Here is an 8,796-nt window from a genome sequence, read left to right on the forward strand (position 1 = left end):
CCTTTATCTTGTATACACTTTGTCCGATTTAATCATGCCCTTAACTTTATCAAACATTAATCAAAAGTCATTAATGTTTATATTAGGTTAAATCATTAATTATAAAACAATTCATTACAACACTCATGTATACAATTGGACCTTAATTAGTAATTATAGGTCGTCAGATATGATAATGCTTTTTTATTGATGCGCAAATTTAAAACAAAACGAATCATTCTACGCTCTCCCTTTATCTTGTATACACTTTGTTTATATAATACATTTTGTATATATAAAATGACCTTGAGCAAAATAAAAGACCTTGAGCAATGAAGCACTTGGAGGAGGCAAAGGCGATCGAGGAGCTCGAGGAGGCGAAGGCACGACCACGTGGAGCTCAAAGCTGGCAGACTGAGGTGCCTGGCATACATAGAATAACCAAAATTTTTAAAAATCTGAAGGCTAGCCAAAATGCAACCACTTTTTCTCAATCATTTTTAAATTAAAAAACCCAAATTATTCTACACACTCTCTCTCTCTCTCTCTCTCTTTCTCTCTCTCTCTCTCTCTCTCTCTCTCTCTCTCTCTCTCTATATATATATATATATATATATATATATATATATATATATATATATATATATATAACAAAACAAATCATTTTTTATTTAAAAAGTCCAAAATCATTTTACAAAATACACTTTTAGAACTCTTAGGAAACTAATTTAAAAAGATGGATGAAAATAAGTTTGAGGAATATGTCCTTTGCCCACGTGGAGGTAGGTGGGGTTGTCAAAAAAAAAAGCATGCCCAACATTGCTTTTACACGTGGAAGCTTTATGGCGGCCCGCCATGTCAAAACAAAGTTGGACCACCATCTGCATCAGTCTGGCACTGTCTCTCCATTATGTGCGAAAAGCTTCTGAGTTTATGCCCCTGCCCTCTGCTTTTTCTTTGCAAGGTGAGCAAGCTGGTGGTGGTGAAATATATATTTGTGTTATATATAAATATATATAATTTAACGTTTTATATTTTCTGATCAATCTTAATCATCTTCCTGGTCAAGCTTTCTTGTTCACGATTTTCTACACAGAATAGTTAGAAATAGCGACCTATTCTCCATCGCCATAGCCATAATCCAGAGCTATTCTCCACCGCGTGTCCAGTGAGCACAATTATAGAGCTTCCCTCCATAGCCATGGTCCTGTGTTTCCCCTATTTCGACGCCTGGCTGTGGCGAGCAAACCCTACTTCGCCGAAAGCTCAGAAATTCTTTGTCGGTAGGTGGCAAAAGGAAAAAAACTCTCTCTAGCCTCTCTCTCTCTCTTTCTCCCCAACTATAGGCTGCGAAGAACTTCCTTCTTACAGTTGAGCTCCTCTCTTACCCCATCGTCCTCGTCAACTCGGAAACATCTTACACCACCACATACTACGACTTGCCTCCAGTGGCCTTCCCTCCTGCCCCTCCGTCCACGTTGTCGTGCAACAGCACCTGGGCGTGCGCGTGTTCTGGCCTTTCAACAGCCACTCTTTCATCTTCGCCATCTAATAAATGTAAAAGCGACACTTCAAAAATGTAATCTAGAATATTAAAAATATTTAATAGACTATTCACTTATAAATGAAAAATTATGCTTAAGAAAATATATAATTTTAATATTTAAATATCCATTTTTAAGTTTTACATTCTTACTCTACAAAGAGGAAAAGTTCAATAAAGTTCCACAACAACAAAAAATGTCAAATCTGGCTGGCTTATATATTAGTAACATTCTATCGTACAATAAATTTCTTCAAATTGATGACATATCTCCAAATTATTCGATTAAATTTTTACTATATGATTCTCCCGAATAAAACGTATAATTCAAATTTCGAATTGGAATAATGCAACCTAGCGTATGATACATTCGCACATGTTTTCAAGAAAGAATGCAACATTCACACATCTATTTATCTATTTATAGTATAATAGGGAATTCTCTCCTCTGCCATTTTGCAAAATGTTTCCATGTACTCTCTCCATGCATCGCCTCTCCACGCAATCATGTCAGTCTGGCATGCTGTCTATATGACACCGCCGTATTTGCAGATGGTGGTGGAGGAGATGAAGATTCTGTCCACGGTCTTCTTGCGTGCTGATAATGAGAAGGTGTTCTATCCAAATTCAGTGCTGGCCGTAAAGCCCATCAGCAATCTATATCGCAGTCTTCTTGGAGTTTGCCGTCCACATCTCCTTCGCAGTTTGAAATCTAGCTCTCCTTCACGCTCCACATACCTGGTGACCAAGCAGCTCCTGAGATCTCTCTCTATGTTACATGCTCTCTTTCCTCTCTCTCTGTGTTGCATGCTCTCTCGTTGCTCTATGTGTGTGTGTGTGTGTGTGTTGCATACTGTGTTGCATGCTGCTACTGGTGGGCTTCATGTTTGGCAACACAGTGAAGCAGGTGTTTGAGGCTATCATATTCTTGTTTGTGATGCACCCTTACGACGTGGGCGACAGGTGTATCATCAACGAGGTCCAGGTAGAGCAAACACGGTGCCAATATGCCAGTGAGCTTTTCGGATTTGGCAACCGCGTTGCCATGGTAACGATTTGTGGCCATGATTTGCAGATGGTGGTGGAGGAGATGAAGATTCTGTCCACGGTCTTCTTGCGAGCTGACAATGAGAAGGTGTTTTATCCAAATTCAGTGCTGGCCGTAAAGCCCATCAACAATCTGTATCACAGTCCCGACATGAAAGACATCTTGGAGTTCGCCGTCCACATCTCCACGCCCATCGAAAAAATCACAGCCCTCAAGGAGAAGATTGCAGCGTATGTGGAACTACTGTACTCTCTATCCTCACTAACACCACCTATGTTTCTCTGTATCATAGTCCCGACATGAAAGACGGCTTGGAGTTCGCCGTCTTGGGGAGAGGATGAGCTGCAGATCTGATCTTCTCTTAGAACTCAAGAGATTCTTCTCCGATTTGGGCATCGAGTACCGCCTCCTCCCGCAGCCCGTCCACCTCATCTATGATTCCGCCCTTCCTCCGCCCCCGTCATGACCACCTACCAATGTCAGTCCATCTTATCTCGCAGCATGATGGACTCATGAAAGCCACTCGCTGCCTTGCTACATCTACTTTGGCACTCTTTCAGTAAGATCTCAAGCACGCAGGAGTATAAAAGCAGACTAACGTTCATTTTGGCTCTTCGCTTACAATGGACACGGATGGGAACCTTCGAAACGTACCTGCACTGTGTGGAGCTCGAGGCGACTCAGAAGCGTGGAACAGCAGTGATGGAAGTGTGGAACAGTAGGCGACTGGAACTGATTGGACCCGGATACGCTGGAGGAGTGGGTATCAAATGCAAGCGTGAACGTCACGCTTTGCAGGAGGACGGGGTATTTTGAAATAGCCCCACCTCTTTTGCCCACGTGGAGGGAGGTGGGGTTCTCCTTAATCCTGTATAGATTCCCCTCTATATTTGTGAAGCTTCTTTTAAAAGATTTCTCCTTTTCTTTGTATTATTAACTATGCTATTTTTTAGCATTTACCTTAGACTCATCCAAGAGTATTCCATATTTTTTAGCATTTACCTTAGACATCCAAGAGTATTCCATGTTTTTTCTATACTATATATAAAAAAGACTAGTCTTTTTTGACACGTGTCATCAAAGAATGCAAAGTGCTCGTCGCGAGGGGGGGCGTGGACATAGAGTAGGGGTGCTACGGTAATTAATTTATTAATTATTGGGTGACCCAACAAGTAAAAAGAATATCTTGAGTGTTTAAGCTAAGTTGATTGTGAGTGAATCCAATCAATGGTAACACGTGTGAGACATGCCCAAGCTAAGTTGATTGTGAGTGAATTCGATCAACGACAACACGTGTGAGACGAGTGGTGTTAGTTTGATTGTGAGTGAATCCGATAAACTCTCTGACACAGGACGTGTGTGAAGACATTGTGAGTGAATCCGATTAATTATGTTTCACATAGCAGTGATGAATAATCAAGAGTGAATCTAGATAATGTTTACCACTTGTCGTCATTTATTTTTGTGAGTGCATCCAAAGTAATTGTGATCTAACACTGTGGACTGTCTTTGAGTACAGATCATAAGTTCGGAATAACGAAGGTGGACATTGGATGAAATTATCTGGCTGTGCACATGTGTGCAAAATAATTAATTTTGTATGGTTTGGCCCATTGTACACATGTTGGGCAAGGTTTATTTTCAATGTGATACTTTAATAACATTGGACTATGGTTCAATTTTGTAAAAAGCCCATGTTTGGAAAAGCTATGCTATGTATGGCCACAAGGGCTAAATTTATGAAATATGATTTAAATATTGCATGTGGGACAAGAGCCACACACGTCGAGGGGGAGGATTACACCCAATCTTGTGTTCTTTGAATTTAATCTCTTGAGTTATGCTATGGTGTTTATGGTTTATTTTCTTTATTAATCAATTTGTGGAATATTCAAATTTTCATGTACAAAAGGTCCTATAACAGTGGTCAGAGCACGACAAATTCAAATATTGAATTTAGGTCATGGAGACTTTTTTATATATAGAGAAAGTGATTTTATTATTAGGAAAGGTTAGTTTACAAAAAAGAACAGTGATATGTCGCCTGCAATGAACAGGCTAAGAACTGAGAAGTAACCATTTAGCTGAGTCCAGGAGCTCCGACTTAAAAGGGGCAGTGAGGATTCATAGTTCAACAAAAAACAAATCGCTCTTTCTTCCACTCTGGGCGCTACATATGTGGGCACCGTCTCGAAAGACAATCTGATTTCGTGCGAACCAGATCTGCTGCTACACTGCATAGCGGATCCAGGAGCAGATGTTGGTAAGTGCCGGGTTAAGAAAAGTGGTGTCCCTCAACAGCGCATGCTTCCAAGAAAATTGGTGATGTGTGCCCCTACTGTCCAGCCACTTCTTTGTGCCTCTCCATAAAGCTTGGGCAGTTGGGCATGCCCAAAATATATGAAATGGGTCCTCATTATGAGTGAGGCAAAATGTGCACATCGGCGAGATAGGTGCCCAACTAGCAATTCTGTCTCTTGTAGGGAGCTTGAGATGCAAGAGCCTCCAAAGAAAAACATTAACCTGCAGAGATGGTGTTGCCGACCATACAACTATAGTGTGACGGGCCCAAGTTCCTATAGACCTCGGACATTTCCACTGATGGGCCAATCTGCTATACCAGTGTGTTTGTGGCATGTACAAGTCAGCTCCTTCCAGCGGACAACGGTTCACCTTTGTTCGTGGCCCAGTTGGCGATCCAATTTTCTGCCTTGAGAATCAATGCAGTTGGCCAGGGGAACGAAAGAGCTTTTGCACAATAGCTTGTAGTGTAGCAAGCAGGTAGAGTAGGACTAAACTGATGAGCTATATCATCCCAGTCCATCCATTGGGTAGTGATGTTGTCCCATAGATCGTTCCATGTCTACATTCCTTTTTTGTGCAGTTCTCGAGTCTGATTGACATTTCTAAGTGCCTATGGCTTGCCATTGTCCTTGTTGCACATCGGCACCAGATGCTTTCACCTAGTGCCCCATCATCTCGGTGAGAGGCCGTTGACCCTTCCACTGTAGCCTAGTGAACAATTCCTACCACACCTAGCCACAAGACCATTCACTAAAGTAGATTGCTTAGCTGTGCACTTGCCTCTTGAGGCAAGTCTTTGCTTCCAAGACAAATTTGGCCATCGCCTAGGCAGACCAGATGCATTTTGGATGAAATATCTGGTGATTATTCCCCATGGGCGCCCTGTCTCAATCCTTTGTAACCATTTAAGCATGAGGGTTTAAAAGCTTACTTGAAGATTAGTGATTCCCAACCCTCCTTTCTGTTAAGGGGAGCAGACCTGTGCCCATGATTGGGATGATTTGGATAGAGTGTGAGTAGAATAGATAATATTGAGTGATGTAAGGGATGAGGTTGAAATTTTGATGCAAGAAATGATGATGAGATAAGCCTTTATGGCTTCTAATGATGTACTTACCTTTTTGGTAACGTATCTGAAGGTCAAACTCCTGTAGAATCTCCGCCCACCACCGAGCTTTTCTACCCTTTAGTTCACTTTGACTTGAAAGCCATTTCAGACTTTCATGGTCCATCCGGACCTCAAAAGAAGCACCATATAAATAGTGTCTCCACTTTTTCAATGCATGAACTATCGCTAGTAACTCTCGCTCGTAAGCCGAGTAGTTATGCTGCGCACGATCTAACTTTTTAATCTCAAATGCAATTGGGTGTCCCCTTTGCATAAGTACGGCCCCAATGGCCTCATTACTAGCGTCTGTTTCCAAGACAAACGGCTCATTTGGATCGACAATAGTCAAAACAGGTGCAGCTGCTACGGTCACCTTGAGCTTATCAAAGCTCTTCTGTTGGGCTTCCCCCCAACTAATGTTTTTAGTTTTTGACCGTAATTTAACTGGTCAGTCAATGGGACTGCGATCTTCGCGTAGTCCTTCACATACTGTCGGTAGAACCTCAACATGCCAAGAAAAATCTGCAGTTCCTCGAGATTCTTCGGCGCTGGCCATTTAAGAATAGCCTCTACTTTTTCTGGCTCCATCCGCGTACCATCGGCAGATATAATATGGCCAAGGTAGTGAATTTCTGTTTCAAAAAATTCACATTTGCTCTTCTTTGCAAATAGTTTGTGCTCTCGCAACAACTCGAACACTAGAGGCAAATGCTCTATGTGTTCTTTTTGTGTCTTACTGTACACAAGAATATCATCTAGGAAAACTACTACGAATTTTTCTAGATATGGACGTAAAATGCTGTCCATTAGCGTCATAAACGTTGCTGGAGCATTGGTTAGCCCAAATGGCATAACCAAAAACTCAAATACCCGAAACGGGTCCTAAATGCTGTCTTCGCAATATCTTCTGCTTTAATTTTAACCTGATGATACCCTGATCTCAGGTCTACTTTTATAAAGTGTCTCGATCCATAAAGTTGATCAAACAACTCATCCATGCGTGGCATTGGATACTTGTTCTTAATCGTTATCTGATTAAGAGCCCTATAGTCTATGCACATCTGCATAGATCCGTCTTTCTTCTTTACCAGAAGAATAGGCGATGCCCATGGACTTGAACTAGGCTGAATGAAGCCTTTGTTCAAATATTTTGTCAATTGTTTTTCCAACTCCTGTACCTTGGAGTGGCTTAATTTATAAGTAGGTTTGCTTATAGGTTTTGATCCTGGCATAACTTTAATGCCATAGTCTACTTCTCTAGATGGTGGTAAGCCATCTGGCAAATCATCAAGAAAAACATCATGAAATTCCTCTAATAAATTCATTAAAGTATCTATGTACTTTTTCTTTGATGTCTCTTTCACCTTGGATTTTTTCTTGTTTGAATCGCATGCCTGCCAAACAAGGTTTTCAAACAGTGGGTCTCGTCCAAGGCTATTTTGTTTTCCTTGTTTGTCTACGCAAATATCATCTACAGTTTTATCTACAAAAACAGAATTTAAAAGAGAGTAATAAGCATATACCTCTACTATTTGGCCTCTGTGGACCGTTGTGCACAGCTCCATGGAGGAATTAAGTGGTGTAGCGGGGACAGTACGGTCGCCCTGCAGGGTAATGACTCTACCTCCATGCTCAAAATGTAGCGTATTATGTAGGTAACTCCGAGCTAGACTAGGGCCCAAGCCATACAGCCACTCCCTGCCTAGATATACGTTTGCTCTGGCTAAGTGCATGACCTGAAAGTCAAGCGGAGCCTCGTAGTCCTGCATAGATAATGGGACTCCCAATACTACGATATTCCAAACCGTTTTGTCATACCCGTTGGCTAGGCCAACAGTATACTCATGATCACTCTGGGTCTCAGTCAACCCCAACTTCTTCACTAACGAGTAGTTCAAGAAGTTGTGGCTAGCTCCATCATCGAGATAAAAACTGTGACTCTACGGCCACCTATGGTGCCATACATGCGCACCATGTCATGCAGACCTACAGTAGGTTGCCACATCGCTGGTGTCACCGAACAAGAGTGATGCTCATCTCACAATGACACACTGCCACCTCTCTGAACTCTGCGGAATTGAGAGAGAGTCTCCGCACTGTATGCAACTGCCTAGAGGATTTACCATCTGTTCTGGGCTCGTTGCCGCTCGTGCTGGCTTTAAGCTTTGGACACTCAGCCTTCGTTTGCCCTACATCGTTGCAATTAAAGCAGCGATTTTTCTTTCGCGCTTTAATATATTCCTCTTTTTTTTGGACTTCGCTGTCTCTTTTCTTCCTAGATGGTCGCAGTTTTTTAGACCAATGACCACCCTGTCCTCCCTGGTCCATCCTATCCCCCTACTTATCACTGCGAAACCCTTTTCTTTTAAGGCCTGACCTCCTTTTCTCACTACCCTCGGCCTTGCTCGAACCACCACGCGCACTACGATTCTTGATGTCATCAATATCTGCAGGCATACTTAATTGCCTCTGCTAAGTCTTTAGGCTGTAAGGGCTCTACGTACTCAAGGTAATCATCTTTGAGGCCTCTTTTAAAGCCTCACAATGTCTGGAATTCATCGATCCCCTTTAGCTTGAGTACTATCTCCCTATAATCTGAGATTTACTGAGTCAGGGATTTGTTCTCCATCGAGCACTTGTCCCATAACTCCCAGCTTCTCTCCACCTCATTAATAGGCAAAAACTCTTTTCGAAACATTGTTTCAAACTCCATCCAAGTGGCAGGACGAATTGTCAAACTCATCCACCACTTGTACGCTTTGCCGGTTAATGAGAGGCTAGCCTCTATTACGGGCTGCACCTGGCTAGGCTGTT

The sequence above is a fragment of the Cibotium barometz genome, chromosome 21, assembly GCF_041138505.1.
Source record: "Cibotium barometz isolate CiBa-2024 chromosome 21, ASM4113850v1, whole genome shotgun sequence".
Lineage (NCBI taxonomy): Eukaryota > Viridiplantae > Streptophyta > Polypodiopsida > Cyatheales > Cibotiaceae > Cibotium > Cibotium barometz.